At 37.4% G+C, this 18,672-nt stretch overlaps 1 long non-coding RNA gene and 1 other non-coding gene across 2 annotated transcripts; one reads left to right on the forward strand and one right to left on the reverse strand.

The window, feature by feature from the left end:
• Positions 1-707: 707 nt before the first annotated feature.
• LOC113934220 lies at positions 708-7,487 on the reverse strand. Its single transcript, XR_003523594.1, has 3 exons — positions 7,399-7,487; positions 1,883-2,048; positions 708-792 (listed from the first exon to the last, which is right to left on the reverse strand). It is a non-coding gene; the product is annotated as an uncharacterized LOC113934220 (long non-coding RNA).
• A 10,405-nt stretch (positions 7,488-17,892) lies between these two features.
• Positions 17,893-17,999, forward strand: LOC113935235. Its single transcript, XR_003523975.1, has one exon. It is a non-coding gene; the product is annotated as a U6 spliceosomal RNA (small nuclear RNA).
• The last annotated feature ends 673 nt before the right edge of the window (positions 18,000-18,672 follow it).

Here is an 18,672-nt window from a genome sequence, read left to right on the forward strand (position 1 = left end):
GCATTTGGCTTGGAAAGAAAAGTAGCAACACCAAAAATAAATCTAAAGGATGCCTATCCCATGATGGAGTATCTGCCAATATTAAAACCTTAGTTGAAATTATGTTTTGTCTCACTATGGAAAAGCTCTTCACAAAACAAAAGATGCCAATGAGCACTGACGTAGCCATGCTCATCGACACAGTTGAGAAGCATCATTGTGTTTTCACAATCTTCCAAGTGATGTGCCACTCAACATGTATACATATTAACAAAAAGACATATGCAAGGACATTCATAGTAACATTATTCATGATTACTGAAAACTGGAACCAACCCAAATGCCCATCAGCTGTGAAATAAATAAACTGGGATATAATGAAACACACTACAGCCATCAAAATGAGTAAAACTATTCCCACGTGCAATTAGAGCAAAGATTCTCAGAACATAACTAAGCAAAAGAAATCAGGCACAAAAGAACCATTATCTGAAACTTCATTTACACAAAGCTAAAAAAAAGAAAAGAATAGTAGGCAAAACCAACAAATGGTGTTAGAAGTCAAAATAATGGTTACTTCTGGGGAAAAGAGAAGGTTTCGTGGTTGGAAGGGGACGTGAGTAGAGCCTCTCAGGGGGTGTTGGCAGTGTTGTATCTCTTGAGTAGGGAGGTGGTTTCACAAGTGAGTTCATTTCGAGATAATTAATTCAGCTGAATACTTACTATTTCTGCACTTTTCTGTGTGTGTTATACTTCAATTAAGAGGTTTTCTTTTTCTTTTTCCTTTTCTTTAAGTGGTAAGATATAGTCTCTCTTCAGAGAAATAAGAAACAAGCCATTAATATACTCGATTCCTATCAAAGGCCAAGCCCTCTATCAAAGTAATCTAATCTTTTTAATAAATTAAGTGTGCAATTGTCCTTTTAAAATTAAAATCGACCCAATTTTAAAGATGAATACAGTAAGAGATTGAGTGATTTGTCCAAAATTTAAAGGTCAGTAAATTCCAGGGCTGGGGTACAAAAACCTGATGCTACTAAGCCATGCCCAGTCCCATCTCTATCATTACACAATCACTTTGAAATTTAAACAATAGTGTTTTGCTTCACACCTTCAATCCACCAAGAGATTGTGTTTAATAGGATAAATATGCTAATCTCCATCGTGCTATCAGAAAATGATGCATGTGGAAAGACGCCTATTGGTGGAAAGCTTCAGGGCACCTACCACACCTATAGGACCCCTTCAAAGGGCATCCATTTGTAAAAGTCTCTGGGCTTTGAATAACGTGATCCTGTGACCTGGCTTCTGCCGTATTATAATGGATAAGTCATGGGTTTTTAAATTAGAGCTAAAATTGAGTCCTTGCTCTATCAGCATTTAATTTCTCAGAGTCTTGTTTCTATATCTATAAAGCAGAAATAAGGATAATACCTGCCTCCCAGGGCTGAGATGAACAGTAATCCAAATTTCTGACATCGGGTTAGTTAAGTGACAAGTAAATAATATCTTTGGTACTGTTTTGGGGTTCTGCTGTTTTTCTAACTCCCTATGACTATTGATTCAGACACATAAAGACCAAGGACCTGAGCTGGCCTGGCATGAGATCTCAGGGCCATAGAGGCACTCCTGCTCTGCATGGTAACGCACTGATCCAACCACAGGGATGAATGCATGACATGGAAAGAGCCGGAACTCAGTAAGGGTAGAAGCTGAAAATCCACATAAAGGGGGAAGCATCCATAAAGTGATAGGAGCTAGGTAGGCATAGGCCATGAAGGAGAGAAGTCAGCAGAGAAAATTTTGCTGGCAGCATGGAAGAAAGAAATTGAAAATGAGATGACTGAGGTAATAGATATGACAGGACATGAGCACTGTCTCTGGAGGAAGTTTTCAGACTTACCATTATGAGAGCTGCTGTGTACAGAGTACAGCATTCTGAGGGACAGGGAGTGTAGCTCAGGCTCCTTGGAAGGTGTCCCCTGCCGCTGCTGAGAGCATCCTCAGTCCTCTGCCTGTTATGCGAGTTAAGTTTGAGCACATCTCTGCACCCCAAAGCTCTTCAACATCTGAAAGGCCAATTAGGAGAGAGCGTTAAAGCATCTACTTAAAGCCAAATAAACTGGAGTGAAATTAAGCAGAAGAATAAAGTCCAAGTTTATATAAGAAAGCACTACACTTCAACCTAGTGAATGTTATTTGTAATCTTCTCAAACTTGTCCATCAAAGACTGTTCAGTGAAAAATTATTTCTAAATGTAAAGAGTAATTTATAGGATCGTCTTAGCTGTCCATACAGAGTCAACTTCTGGAAATGGTCCACTCAGCCACAAACCGAGAAATTGCCAGTAGGTTCCCAAATGGAAAACACAACCACAGAAGGATATCATCTTCATAGTCTACTCAAAGACAAGCCAATCTGAAAAGTGAGAGTAAGTACTCCACATGCCAAGAGATTTAGACTTAGACCAAGAATCTGACTTCAAATACAATAGAACTACCACATCATTTATGTTTTGTTTATAGATAAATAGTTTATACATAATGAAAACGCCAAAAAATCTAAAACCGTTGCTAACAGATGATTGTAATGCTTGACTCTTAGGGGCTGAAGTTTGTTACATCACATAGATTATTTTCTTGGGGAACATTTAAAATAGTATCTAAACTATTTGAGTTCCTTTGGCTTTCATCTTCTATAAAGTAGATGCTGGGAATATGGCTGGGCATCCAGAGAAAGTTGATCGGCAAGGTTACTAGAATAACTGGAGGCTAATGTATCGTGTTGTTTCTTTCAAAGTGAATAATATAAATTATTTTCTAGATATTGTCTTAGAAGCATTTTATCATTACAGACACTATTTGACTACTGATAATTTGAGAGTCGCATGAAAACAATATCTGCTACAATTCAGAAAAAAGTAGCACTACATTGTGAACAAGGGCGAAATTCATTTTGCTGTGTTTAGAATAATGTAGCAGTGCCTATAACAAGTAAACAGTGGCCGGCTTTGTTCTGCTGGATTTAGACTAACCTTTACAAGCAATGCAGAATTAGATTATGAAAATAAATTGAAAATGGCATCTCCTTAGACTCACTTTGTATTTTGCATTTTCTTAAGCTTTTATGTGACTGTCAAATATTAGTTCAGGGCTCCATTTGTATTTGTGTTTTTTTTTTTTTTTCTGAAAAGATAAGCACCAGTCTTCAGAGAAAGCTTCTGACTATTGGATATAGAAAACAACTCTTTCCTGAATGGTTAATGTTTCAAATATGAGCACAGATACCAGATGGCAAAAGGGGAAAAAAGAATTCAAGTTGTTTCATTGTTCAGTGATAAAGATTTTTCCATCTGCTGATTCAATACTAACTTGGTTTACATTCACTTAGAGCCAATACAATTAAAACTCTATTTGAAGTGAAATGTTTCAGAAAAATAAAACTAGAAACCTGAGAAATACTTCCACAGGTCACATCCATCCCCATCCGTCAAATAGCTAAGCTTTCATATGTATACAAATGTGAGTGCATGACAAAACAAAGGTATCAAATACATTTTGAAAAATTCTAAAGTCACATGCATTTAAGTAATTCTAATGTAGACTATATGTGATTGAAATGTAAGTGGACATCTGCTAGAATTTAGAGTCTTGGTGAAATAAAATGTATCTGAAATAATAATATACTGGGCTATTCATCACAAAGGATGAAATGGGAGACTACTGATGAGTGAACAATATGGCAGCAGTTAATAAGGAAACAAGTTTGAATGGTTAATTCACTGAGACCAAAGAGCAGGTGAAGAAGAGAAAGAGCACAACAAGCACTAGCTGCAGCATCTTAAAAGACAGCAGAAGTCTTACATACTAAAATAGGGTAAAAAAAAAAGAGAGAGAGGAGTGCTTAGAAACAACTAGAATTCATGAGAACAAGCCTCAAGTAACAATCATGACCAATAGGACAGTTATAGGTTCCCTCCTAGCAAGCTGGTCCCTTTTTCCATAATCCTTTGATAGAAGGAAGTCTTACTCAAAACATAATATTCATAATATTAAGAAGTAGTTTTCCAGGGTAACCTTCCCTTTTATTCAGAAAACACTATTAAACTGGGCATCTCTTTGGTGCATAAAAGCTCCTCAAGGAAGAGAGCTATGACTCACCTCTGTATCCCTACTGCCTAGCACTTAGCATATGATAGATGTTCTACAAATACTTGATAATCTTAACAGAATTCATCCAAGAATTCCACGTTCTAGGCTGATATTGCTCTGTTATTGTGCATTTCCTTCAATCACAGTAAGCTTATGGAGATTAAAAAAAATAAATAAAATGTTTGTTTCTTTACCCCTTTCTTTTTGTGAACCACTTACAATAGGGTCGAACCTAAATTTAATAAATCATGACAAATATAATGAGAAAGAATACTTCCTCTGCCTGTACCATGTTTAGATCTGCTGCCTTCTTTGAGCCTTCACCAAGGAGTTTCCAATGAGAGGGGCACAACAAAACAAAACAAACAAAACAAAACAAAAAAACCAACCAACCAAACAGAGGGGTAGGCAGCCCAAAGGCTGGCAAAGTGACCCTTTGAAGTCCAGGAAGAAAATATTAGAATTTCTATTTTTATTTATTTTTCATCTCAGCCTTTTAAAACATCTGAATGCTGGGCAAGATTTATATGATGTATTAGCCCATTAATACACGCATATAATTTATAAATAAATAAGCATATTTGATGTATAAAGAACTGAGGGTACAATCAAAAAAGTTTGGAGACCACTGGTAGAATAGTGAATTCTTACCATCAAATAAGAATGAAAGAAATACTTACAGAATTTAATATATGTTTTTGATATCTATATTTTTAAATTCCCACCTCAATTATTTTCCAAATATTAAACTATAATTGTGTGTTAAATAACCTGGTTTGAAGTACTACTTAGAGACAAAGCACTCAATCAGTAAATAATTTGGGCCAAATACATGTTTGCTGAATGAATGAATAAATGAATAAACATTCTGCAAAACTGGAAAATGTTGTGATAAGCTGAGCTACCGGTCACTTGGTATTTTCCAAGTGTTTTCTTCTATTAGTTCTTGAAGAGCTCCTTGGAAAAAGAGATCCAAGTTCAATTTGTTATTTTGCAAATACAGCACACTCTCAGATTCACAGCATAGATGAGTACACTACAGATTCTGGGAAATCCTGAAACCTAGAAACCTCTTTAACTTAGTTTATTCCAGGGGCGCCCGGGTGGCTCAGTCATTAAGCGTCTGCCTTCAGTTCAGGTCATGATCTCAGGGTCCTGGGATGGAACTCTGCGTTGTGCCGGGCTCCCTGCTCGGCAGGAAGCCTGCCTCTCCCTCTCCCACTCCCGCTGCTTGTGTTCCCTTTCTCGCTGTCTCTCTCTGTGTCAAATAAATAAAATCTTTAAAAAAAAAAAACTTAGTTTATTCCAGCATTTCCCATTTCCATAGTTTATTTGACTACAACATTTCTCCCTCACCCATAATATCTACCAGCTACCCACAGGGAATAGTGTTCCTCAGAATGCACATGGTGAAATCCTACTTTAATGAGATTCAACCTGACAACTGGAGGCTGGATTGAATATGGAGTCATTCTTATTGGTTTTTAATCAAGCTAAAGGACAACTCAAGCTATTGTATATGCAAGTCTTTACTATGCAATATCATTACTAATGACTTGGACTGTGGATATAGAAAGGATGCTCATTAAACTTCCTCCTGACATCTATAAGGATGAACTTCACAAGCATGTTATTTAGACAAATATGTTTTTATCTCAGATATTTAGATAATTTAAGGATACAGAGTCTACTTGTTCTGGAAAGTTAATAGTTTTTTGGTTTTTTTCAAAGATTTATTTATTATTTATTTTGAGAGAGTGAGAATGAGAGAGAGAGAGTACATGAGAGGGGGGAGGGTCAGAGGGAGAAGCAGACTCCCCGCTGAGGGGGGAGTCCCGATGCGGGACTCGATCCCGGGACTCCAGGATCATGACCTGAGCCAAAGGCAGTCGCTTAACCAACTGAGCCACCCAGGCGCCCGAGGAAAGTTAATAGTTTTTTAGAAACGGAAGAGAGAAAGAGGAAGGGAACTAATTAAATATTTACTATGTATCAGACTTTGTGCTAGAAAATGTAGCTCTTCTTTTTTGAAAATGTAGCGCTTTTTTAATGTTTACATTTCCTAACAAATATATTGGCCCAATATTGTTTCCCCCTTTTACCAATGAGGAAGCAGAGTCAGAGAGGACTAGTAACTGACAGAGCCCAAGGTGACTATGCAGGTCATCATCCAAACAAGGATATATTTAAGAATGTTGCAGAATGATTCTGGGATGATTTTTTTAGCCAACTTGTTCACTTCCAACACAGCTTACAAAGACATGGGCTTGAACCCAGATCTCCCCAACCTATCTTCTTTCCATTACATCTTGTTGCTTGAGATAAGAGGGGAGTTTAAGTTATGAAAGAAATTCTTTCACAATGTATACATACTTCAAATCATGTTGTATACTTTAAATATCTTACAATTTTATCTGTTAATTATAACTCCATAAAGCTGAAAAAAATAATAGTTGGAAGACTGCTAGAGAAATCACCCAACAAGCACAAGAAAAAACTTATCAGGATTGCTTTAAAAATATTTGAGCTGCATAAGGGTTCCTCACTGGCTCAGTAGGTAAAGCATTCGACTCTTGATCTCAGGGCCATGAGTTTGAGCCCCATGTTGGGTGTGGAGCCTATTTTTAAAAATTAAAATAACATACATAAGAGTATTTTAACTGCATAAATAGAAAAGGAAAATGGATGGTCAAAACGTCAAAAAATAATTCTCCCTTCCACTAATGCAGAGTTGACTTTAAAAACTCCTAACATGATGTTAAGCATATCCTAATAGTAATATAATGTAAAAGGGCTGAGAATAATCCTTTATGCTGGTTTAACATCACATAGAATCTTTTTAAAACACTATGTTGCCTTTTTATTTTACCACACATAAGGAAGATGTCAGGAAACTGGAAAAGATCCAAAAATCAACAACTAAAATGGCTTCAAGAGTTGTTACACAGAAGTCACGAGATTTTTTTTTAAACGTAAATGAGATAGAGCTATTTAGAGTGGAAAGTCCAAGAGATAACTTTAAAATTGCCTTCAAGTGAATTAAAAGCTGCTGAAAAGTCTTCATCTCCAAGAGGATAAAGCAAGAGGGATGGGATTTAATCACAAACTGTGAGATTTAGCTTGTGGAATTGTGTCATGGTGGTTGACTATGAATTTCCACAAGTTACAAAGGAGCCTTTTTCAGTGTTTGACATGAAAGAAGCAGTCACCTGGGATGCCTTATTTGACCACCGCTTTTCTTAAAAGTAGAGAGAAACAATGATCACACCTGATGTCATACCAGTCCTGTGATTCCTTGCTGTGATTCTCCTGACACTAACATTTATGTTTGATGTAAATCATCGATCATTCAACATTCCCCCACTGACCACAATGTAAATTCTAACTCCTTATGATGTCATAAAAATGTTTACTCATATCTCTGCCTATTCTTTTGGCAAAAAAACTTGCCACTCCCTGAACACACCTTGTGCTTCTCTCACACCACCCAGAAAACCACAAGGAGCACTCCAAAACCACAATGTTCTAACACAGCTCCCTAGCTTACACAAAAGGTATTTCCTCTGAACAGGGTATGTTTCTTTTCTCCCAACCACCCCAACCTCCCACCTTGCTAAGCCCTCAATCCATCCTATAAATCACTCTCATTCTTGAAGGTAAAACCCAAATGCCTTTTCTCTGCTGCTTTAAGAGGTGATAAAATCCCTCTTGTTTTCATCCAATCCCAACAGACAAATTCACTTTCTTCTTTCTGTGCTTTCAAAGTACATTTTTCCCACATTTATTATGGCACATATCACACTATTCTTAAAAGTTCATTTTCCAGGCACCCTGAGTAGACGGTGCAGCAGGGTGGGAAAGAAAGGGAACAAGACATAGTTTGGCCTAGTTATTTTTGCTTCGCAGCTACCTAGCATATAGTAGTTGCCAAAATTTTTTGTTAAATCAATGAAGCCATTAATTACCTGCTACATGCCACGAAATATTCAAATTGTTGCTGTGGAAACCATATCTGGGGATTTCTATTGGTCTTTAAATTCAATCAATTTAGACTTGTTTTCCAAGTTTCTTCTGAAAGCATTTTTACCTTCAAACGATAGAATCAATAATATATGTTTAAATGCTCTGGAGCAAACATGTGTGTCTGGTCTACTCTGTCAAAACCACCAAAATATCCAGGACTCCAGGGGTAAAAGTAGTGAAGAGCAGATCTGTATAAAAAGGTGGTTAAAAAGTATAAATTTTCTCATCAAATCTGTTCCAGAAAAAGCTTCTGGGAGACACACAGGCATCCAGATCCCAATTCAGCTTTACTTGTACATGAATAAGGACAGCAGGGTTTTCCATGAGGAGAAATAGTGCACAAGAATATTTTATTATTAATACAGACATAAAGCAATATCAGACATCTTAAATACAACTAGTCTCTTGTTGCCATTTGTAAGATGTTTGCTCTTTGATGTAAAGTTAATTTATTTCTCTACATTTGCAACATTTGTTACATTTACATTCTGAAGAAAATGAATAAATATGTCAAGTGTGAGGATGCATACTTTAAATGTAGTGTTTACCTCCACAAAACAATATACTTTCAAAATATTTCCTTTTAATTTAAACATTTTAACCTCTAATTGGGTCCATTTTAGATGAAATTATCCTTAATCGGACATTTCAAAAAACAAGGAAGAATTACATATTTATTCATTTTAATGCTTTGACTTCTTCTGACTCAATGTAAGTCGTCTTTTTTTTTTAAACCTAAGAAGTACTAGCTTAAGGTAATCAAAGTTTGTCCTATACAGCTAAACTGACTTCATTTTCTTTTCTTTTCTTCCAAGTTTTTACTTAAATTCCAGTTAGTTAAAATACAGTGTAATATTAGTTTCAGGTGTATAATTTAGGCATCACTTACATACAACACCCAGTGCTCATCACACTGACTTCATTTTCTAATAATTTAAGAAACTAGAACTCAGTTCTCTAATATTAGTGCCTCAAAATCTCCAACTTTTCCCTTTTTATGGCCACCTTCAACATTCAAACTGGCCCAAATTCCTCCTGTATTTTTTTTAAGATTTATTTATTTATTTGAAAGAGAGAGAAAGAGAGAGAGAGAGTGCATGGGGGGAGGGGCAGAGGGAGAGAGAGGGAGAGAGAGGGAGAGAGAGTCTTAAGCAGACACTGCACTGAGTGTGGAGTCTGGAATCCGAAGCGGGGTTCAATCTCACAACCCCGAGATCATGACCTGAGCCAAAACCAAAAGTCAGAGGCTTAACCAACTGCGCCACCCAGGCACCCCAAATTCCTCCTGTATTTAAAAACAAGCAGACAAACAGAGAAATAGGTCATATTCTGGCTATTTCCCTAGTTCTCTTTGCATTTTTACAACCTTCTTACTCCCTTTACTTCCTTCCTTCGGTACTTTTCTCTGGAAAACTTAACATAACTAAAAAGGACTTCAGTGATCTGACCCCTGTTTCTCTCTTTCCCTTCTCCCAGCTCCTACCGCCGTTAGCCCCTGGTGCTTCATCACCCTGAACTACTTCAGTTCCACCAATGTGCCACACTTTCTCTTGCCACCCCAAATTTTAACATTCTGTTCCTTCTTCCTGGAATGCTTTCCTTCACTCACTCCGTTTTCCTCCTCTTTTTATCTTAATTTTAGATAAAAACGTGGGTTGAACACTATAACGTAGTTGTTTTGTTACATTTAATGGTATTTGTATCTTTGTGTCTTAACATTTGAAGGAAGTTTAGATTTTAGATTGATTTACATTTTATCTATAATAGGTGGTATTTTGTTTTTAAAAAGAATGAATTTTGAAATTCATTTGGAAGTAAACAAGAAGAAAATTGAAAAAAAATTCAAACAAAGATACAGTGAGGGAAGTATAAACCTTCAAGAAAGCAGCAATAACCAAAATAGTATGATGCTACCAGAAGAAAATACGGTTAGTGTAACAGAATGACTGGCTCAGCAGGATCCGCCCCAAAAATAACATCAAACTATGATAAAGAAATCTCTAAAAAATAAGGTGACAAGGAATATTTACTTAAATATTGAGGGAATAAATGTGAAATATCCATATACTGAACCAAGCTCCAGATGAGTTTAACAAGTGAAATATAAACACTGAACATAAAAATTATCAGGAATCAAACTTAATGTTTATCAAATCTTTAGAAAAATAATTTTTAGTTTTCAGGCTATACAAACCATCATAAAGGAAAGACTGACAACATAATGAACTAAAATTAAAGGAATTACATTTGATTGAGAAAATATATTTACATCAAATATGGTTATCAATACTTTATAGGGAGTGTGTTCAAATATATGTGAAATATAAAGCATTAAGACTTCAAGAAATATATGAGCAAAACTATATCTAAAACTGCTGCAATGCACCAATATTAAACTAACTTGTGGGAATATACACATTCTTATTTGTAAGAGAGTACTGAATTAAAGAAACAACGAAAAACAAAATTTTTGGCTAAAGATGTTAATGAGAACACATAAAGCTGGCAAGATTGTTGCTAAATTTATTTCCCAATTGATAATGCTGTGTAACAAATTATGCCCAAATTTAGCAACATAAATCATTTTATTTTACTCACAGATTAGGGTCTGTGACTTTGGAAAGGGCTCAACAGGGATAGCTTGCCACTGCTCCACCATAACTGAGGACTCAGTAAAGAAGACATAGGGCCGGAGATGACACCATAATTGGGGACTAAAATCATCTGAACTCTTGTTCATGCAAGTCTGGCATTTGTCTTGGAGATTGGAAATCTAGAACTACCTTCCAGACTATCTACTATATGTGGCCTTCCAGGTGGCTTGGCATGTGTGCTGTGACATGGTGGTCTTAAGATACCCAGATTTCCTACGTGACAGGTCATGGTGCCAATCATGAGTATTCCAGAACACAAAGTGGAAGCTGCATTGCCTTTCTTTACCTACCTCAGGAATCCTGCAATGTTACTTTGGCTGTATTCTATTGGTTACAAGCAAGTCACAAGCTCACCTAGATTCAAGGAGTTGGGGGAGAGGCACCACGGTCAAGGTCATATTGGAAAAGATCATGTAGGATAGAGAATTCCTTATAGCCATCTTTAGAAAATGCAATCAGCTCTGTCAACACACTCATATATGGCTAGCAGCATTGTAAGTGTTTACAGTCATTCTGGAAAGCAGCAACAACTTTCATTTTAACTCAGTAATCTTACTCCAGGGACTTTATAGTAAGGAAAAGAATTCAAGAAAAGCAAAACATTAGCATTAAATGCTGATAATCTGTGTTAGAAAAAAAAATCACAGAAACTGTTAAAATAACTAAAACCGGCAAATGGTTTGGCAATTCTGATGGAAAATGGAAAATAGTCCTCACAAAGACTACACAAAAATATGGACATTATATGATGTGAAATGAATATAGTAAAAAATGAAACATGGAACAGAATAGAACCATTAGTAGAAACCAGTTTTAAAGAATAATTGACTATGCACTAGTACATTGTGCTTTGATGGGTTAGAATCTCCAGATCTCTTAGGTCAGACTGTCCCTGTTTCTACCCATCCATACAAGGCTGAAGCCAAAGGTAAGTCTTCTTAGTATCCTGGGGAGATTCTTTTTTTTTTGAGTGGCAAGACTGCACAAGTCCGCATTCAGTAAGATCTACAGACTTATCCTTAGCAAGGACAGTTGAATTAATGCATTAACATGAGTGCGATTGAGGCCCAAGTGGAAATAAACCTGGACATTTGCATCTAAGAATCTATCTGTGTGAAAGGTTCCTACTCTTCATATGCCTCCAAACTAGGATTTTCTCTACTTATTGCCATATCTTCAAGTTTGGGGAAAAGCTCACAACTTACCCAGAAAAACTCTCTCTGGACATGTTCTGGCCAGATTCAAGATTCAATTCAACTAACCGTTTAGCTGGAGGTGAGGCCAGGCCAGATTTATTCTATCTTTCTTACAATGTTATCTCACCTTGAGTGCTGCCTTCTTGGAACTATATTAGATACTGTTTTATTATATAATGATCTGCATCCCATAGCTTGTACTTGGTGATTTTATTCTGCTGTATTTTCTAGTCCTGTTTCCTTCTACCCAGATGGAAACTCCGTGTTGGTATATATGATGCCTTATACTTCTCTTGTATCCCTTCTCTATGCCATACATTTCTGTGCTGAAGACATAGCAGGTGCATAATCACTAATCCATCATTAAAACATTTAGTTTTATGTCATCAAGATTAGCTATATTCAGCACATATCTCTCTCTTAAGGTTACTGTGTTTACTAATACCAGGTCCCAATGACTCCCCAGTCATACTGAGGTAAATACAATTCGGTATAGACAAGTTAAGGAAAAACTAAAAGAATGGGCCCGTTACAGCAGAAAGATCCCAGAATGATACAGCAAATGTGCAAAAGCCCTCACCAATGCTAGGAAGAAACGCATATTTGATGACAAGGAAATAAGATTCAAGAAAACATTAGCCACCATAGTGTATAAATTGGTATTTAAGCATTAAGTTGCAGTGAGTGTCTGGTATAAACTCCCACCTCTTAACCTCACTAAATAGGACTCCAAGTAGATAGGCATAATCCTTAAAAGGTACCCATAAGAGATGCAGACTGAGTATCTGTGCCCATGCTCTGCTTTAGAAAAACAATTTTTAAGATTTTATTTATTTATTTTGGAGAGAGATAGAGAGCGTGAGTCAGGGGGAAGGGCAGAGGGAGACAGAGAATCCCAAGCAGACTCCACACTGAGTGCGGAGCCCAACGTGGGGCTCGATCCCAAGACCCTGAGAGCATGACCCGAGCCAAAATTGAGAGTCAGTTGCTGAACCAACTGCGCCACCCAGGTGTCCCTCAGCTTTAAAATTTGACTCCAATTTTCAGCTGAGACTTATGAATCTACCCTAGCTATGTGAGTCAGAATTATACTGTGAAATGTTAGTAGATGAGTTTCTCCTGCATTCTCTCCTTTTTTTTATTTTTTATTTTATTTTATTGTGGTTAAAAATCTCAACATGAGATCTACTCCCTTAACAATCCCCTTGACTATTAATATAATGTTGTACAGCAGATCTCTAGAGTTTATGAATCTCCCTTAACTGAAACTTTATGCATGAGGATTAGAAATTCCCCATTTCTCCCTTCCTCCCTCCCCTGACTACCAACATTTCATTCTTTGCTTCTATGAGTTTTACTATCTTAGATGTCTCATATATGTGAAATCATGAAGTGTGTCTTTCTGTAACTAGCTTATTCCATCCATGCTGACACACACTGCAGATTTTTTTTTCTTTTCTAAGGGTGAATAATACCTCATTATATGTATACACTACATTTCCTTTATCTATTCATTTGCTGAAAGACATTTAGGTTGTTTCCACCTCTTGGCTATTGTGAATAGTGCTCCAATGAACATGAGAGTACTATATTGCTTCAAAATCCTGATTTCAAGTCTTTTGGATAAATACCCAGAAGTGGGATTACTGGATCATACTGTAGTTCTATTTTTAATTTTTGAGGAAATGCCACACTGTTTTGCATAGTGGCTGTACCAATTTACATTCCCACCAACAGTGCACAAGTGTTCCAACTTCTCCTCATGCTTGTCAATACTTGTCTTTTTGTTTTTATAATAGCCATCCTGACAGGTCTGAGGTGATATCTCATTGTAGTTTTAATTTGCATTTCCCTGATGGCTAATGATGTTGAGAAATTTTCACATAATGTTGATCATTTGTACATATTCTTTGGGGAAATGTCTATTCAAATCCTTAGCCCATTTTTTAATTGAGTTACAGTTTTGATTTGGGCGTTTGTTTTGTTTCCTACTGAGTGATAGAAGTTCCTTATACATTTTGGATACTAACGCCTTATCAGATATATGGTTTGCAAATATTTTCTCCCACTTCATAGGTTGGCTTTTCACTCTGTTAATTGTTTCTTTTCTTGTACGGAAGGTTTTTTTATTTTTATTTAGTCCCACTTGTTTATTTTTGTTTTTGTTGCCTGTGTCTTTTGGTGTGATTTCCAAGAAATTGTCAAGAAGCTTTTCCTGTATGTTTTCTTCTAGGAGTTTTACAGTTTCAGGCCTTACATACCTGCACTTTTCCTTTAATGATGACTCTCCCATTTAAACCACAAGACTGGAGTCCCCACTGTCCATGGAGGGTATGTCATAAAGGAGCATAAAAGAAGAGAAAACAAGGATGGCAAATTCTAGACTTTTACACCTACCAGATATCAGATAGAAAATTCAAGGATGAATTCTTATAGATCCAAATCGTGGAGGAAATTATCTTCTGTTTACCCACACTAAATAAAAGCCCCATAAAAATCCCAGGAGTTTGAGAGGGTGGGGATGTAACAGTTGGGTAGAAATGGTAAGGAGGAATGGGGAATGCTTAGAAAGAAAAGCAATATGAGGACACACTGCTATGACATTCACGCAGGAGATTTTGCCCCATGTCCCCACCCCTCGATGAGCTCCGAGGCATAAGAGAATTATAGTAACCACCCCCCGAAAAGGGTTTTGAGATTCATGATAGAAGGTACTTAAGCCTGGTTTTCTTTTCTTTCTATTTTTTTATCATGTTATGTTAATCACCATACATTACATCATTAGTTTTTGATGTAGTGTTCCATGATTCATTGTTTATGCATAACACCCAGTGCTCCACGCAGAACGTGCCCTCTTTAATATCCATCACCAGGCTAACCCATCCCCCCACCCCCCTCCTCTCTAGAACCCTCAGTTTGTTTTTCAGAGTCCATAGTCTCTCATGGTTCATCTCCCCCTCCGATTTCACCCCCTTCATTCTTTCCTTCTTGCTATCTTCTTCTTCTTCTTCTTTTTTAACATACAATGTATTATTTGTTTCAGAGGGACAAGTCTGTGATTCATCAGTCTTACACAATTCACAGCACTCACCATAGCACACACCCTCCCCAGTGTCTATCACCCAGCCACCCCATCCCTCCCACCCCCACCACTCCAGCAACCCTCAGTTTGTTTCCTGAGGTTAAGAATTCCTCATATCAGTGAGATTTATATGATACATGTCCTTCTCTGATTGACTTATTTTGCTCAGCATAATACCCTCCAGTTCCATCCACGTCATTGCAAATGGCAAGATCTCATTCCTTTTGATGGCTGCATAATATTCTATTGTATATATATACCAAATCTTCTTTATCCATTCATCTGTCGATGGACATCTTGAAGCCTAGTTTTCTATTTGGTTGCCCTGGAAGCTGGAAACTACTACAGAGAGTGTCCATGACACTCTGGGGCCTTGAAGTTGTGTGGAGAAGCCATATGAAGTGCTCTGCCAGATGGGCAGTTCGAGAGGACATTGGAAGCAGCCAAACATTTTCCCAAGTCACCCAGAGTCAAGTGGATATAGCTCTCAATGAAAGTGGACCAATAGGCTTAGAAAACACCACAGAAATAGCAAGAGTTTGGAGGCTACATTAATTTCCTAAAGCTGATGTAACAATGTTTTACAACCCTGGTGGCTTAAGACAACAGAAATTTACTCTTTCAGATTTCCGGAGACTTGAAATCCAAGATCAAGGTGTCACAGGGCTATTGAAGGCTCTAGGGGAGAATCTCTTCCATACCTTTCTCTCAGCTTCTGGTGTCGTCAGCAATCCCTGGCACTCCTTGGCTTACAGCTGCATTACTCCAATCTTTACCTGCATTGACACAGCCTTCTCCTCCCTGCCTTCACATTGTCTGCCTATCAGAAGACACCAGTCATACTGAATGAGGGGTCGATCCTACCTCTGTATGACCCATCGTAACTAACTACAGCTGCCCCTTATTTCTAAATAAGGTCACACTCTGGGGTACTAGGGGTTAGAACTTCAACATATCTTTTTTGGAAAACATCCTTTAACCCGTAACAGATGTTCCAGAAGATCCCAGTGAAAAGGTACGGCCATGTCCGAGGACCAGATAGGATTACAGTGTCTTCTACATACCCACTTAGAAGAAAAATGACCCTGCACCAGATCTCTTTCTTAACTCCCATGCTCCAAAGTCCCTAGAACTTAGATCAATTCTTGGAAAAGGAGAGAAGTTAGAGAGGAAAATCCCACATTAAATGAATTTAAAACAGAGATGCCTGGGTTTATCTTAAATAGATTAAGACTTTTATTGTTGCAATCAGGCAATACAAGGACTCCAGAGATGAAACTAAATGGAGGTAATAAAAAAATATATGTCATATTTCTGGCACACCTGAAAATAAACATCATAACAGTTATAAATCTATCTATTCTTTAATAATCCTTGATGGAGGAGAGCTGTTAGTCTTCTTTAACTGAACTTTGTAAAGGCCACAAAGGGATTAATTAAGAGTAGCTAATATAATGAAAACTACATACAATTTACCTAAACAAACTACAAATAACAAGGTAGTTCTTATATTATTTTTTAATCTCATTTCATTAAAGAATTTACGGCCTTCAATGCCTAATGTAACTAAGAAAATTTCTCCTCTGCTCCTTTGCTTTCATTGTTCAGTTTGTGCTTCATCAGTTTTCTCAGTATCCCCCAAAGTTCACTTTCCTCTTTTTAAGATTTTATATATGTATGTATATATTTATTTATTTAGAGAGACAGCACACAAGTGAGGGGAGAGGCAAAGGGAGAGGGAGAGAATGGCCAGCAGACTGCCGGCTGAGCACGGAGCCCATCGCGGGGCTCCATCCCTGGACCCTGAGATCATGACCTGAGCCAAAATCAAGAGTCGGCTGCTTAACCGACTGAACCACCCAGGCGGCCCCAAAGTTCACTTTCAACAATACACACCATCAAAAATCTACTTTGAAATGGTATAGTTCTCATTTTTATTAAAGAGAAGTATTCTTATCAAACTTCAGACACAAATATTTGTCTTCCAATATGTTCCAAAAAATGCTTGCAACAAGCTCCTATGAGTGCACCAGCGGCATAACTCTGCTCAGCACACACTGATCTATTCTTCCAGCTGAGCAGCTCATAGTATAGGGGTTAGACGTGACTTTATATACCAGTGCTCTTCATCTGAATGTCAGCTCTGTCACTGTGTGACAGAGCCGTGTGACCTTGGACACAGTTTTTAACATTTCTCTGCCTCTGTTTCCTTATCCATAAAATTGTGTCTAGCCCATAAGGTCGTTGTGTGAATTAATTAGATGTGTTAATACATACAAAGTCCTTTAAGTCAGAGTCAATTTAGATAGTAAGCACTCAGTGCTTATTATTATTAAACATATAAAGAGTTCTTTCAAGTCAATAAGAAAAAGGCAATCTAAAATGGGTCAACGATTAAAGTAGGCAAATCACAAAAGAGGAAATGTAAAGGATCAGTAAACAATGAAAATACAGGACCTCAATTGGTAAACAGGGAAATGCAAATTAAAAGAAGATACTATTTTGCCTATTGGATGACAATGTAAGAGTTTAATAACAATCAGTATTAATGAAAACCTAGAGAAACTGGCGCTCTCATTTATTATTGGTGAAAGTGTGCATTTTGATAATATTTTGGAAATTAAAAGAGTAATATTACTTTTCCTAATATGCATACTCCCTGAATGAGTATTTTCATTTCTGGGATTCTAACCAACAGGGGAAAAAAAGAAAGAAAAAGAAAAATCAGCAATGTCTAATACTCTCAAAGTCTTACCCAAAATACTCTCAAAGACTTACCCAAAAATACATCTAAAAGGTTGCTAATAGTGCTTGCTTCAGCAGCACATATACTAAAATTGGAACAATACAGAGAAGATTAGCATGGTCCCTGTGCAAGGATGACACGCAAATTTGTGAAGCGTTCCATATTTGAATAAGTAAATAAATAGGGGCGCCTGGGTGGCTCTGTCATTTAATCATCTGCCTTTGGCTCAAGTCAGGATCTCAGGGTCCTGGGATTGAGCACCCCCTGCTCAGCAGGGAGTGCCTGTCCCTCTCCCTCTGCCCCTCTCCCCCAGCTCATGCTCTGTCTCTCTCAAATAAATAAATAAAATCTTAAAAAAAAAAAAAAAAAAGCTAGGGGAGCCCGGGTGGCTCAGTTGTTGGGTGTCTGCTTTCAGCTCAGGTCATGATCCCAGGGTCCTGGGATCGGGCCGGCATCAGGCTCCCTGCTCAGCCGGGTCTGCTTCTCCCTCTCCCACTCCCCCTGCTTGTATTTCCCCCTCTTGGTGTCTCTTACACTGTCAAATAAATAAATAAAATCTTAAAAAAAAAAACTAAATAAATAAATAAAAGGTTGCTAATAACATCCACCATAAACAACTAGAATGTCCACATATAGGAAAACAGTTGCCCAAATCATGATATACTAATACTGTGAAACACTAATCAGCTATTAAAAGAATAACATAGGGACGCCTGAGTGGCTCAGTCGGTTAAACAACCAACTCTTGATTTCAGCTCAGGTCATGATCTCAGGGTCCTGGGATCAAGCCCCACATTAGGTTCCATGCTCAGCAGGTAGTCTCCTTCTCTCCCTCTCCTTC

Source organism: Zalophus californianus, chromosome 13, assembly GCF_009762305.2.
Source record: "Zalophus californianus isolate mZalCal1 chromosome 13, mZalCal1.pri.v2, whole genome shotgun sequence".
Lineage (NCBI taxonomy): Eukaryota > Metazoa > Chordata > Mammalia > Carnivora > Otariidae > Zalophus > Zalophus californianus.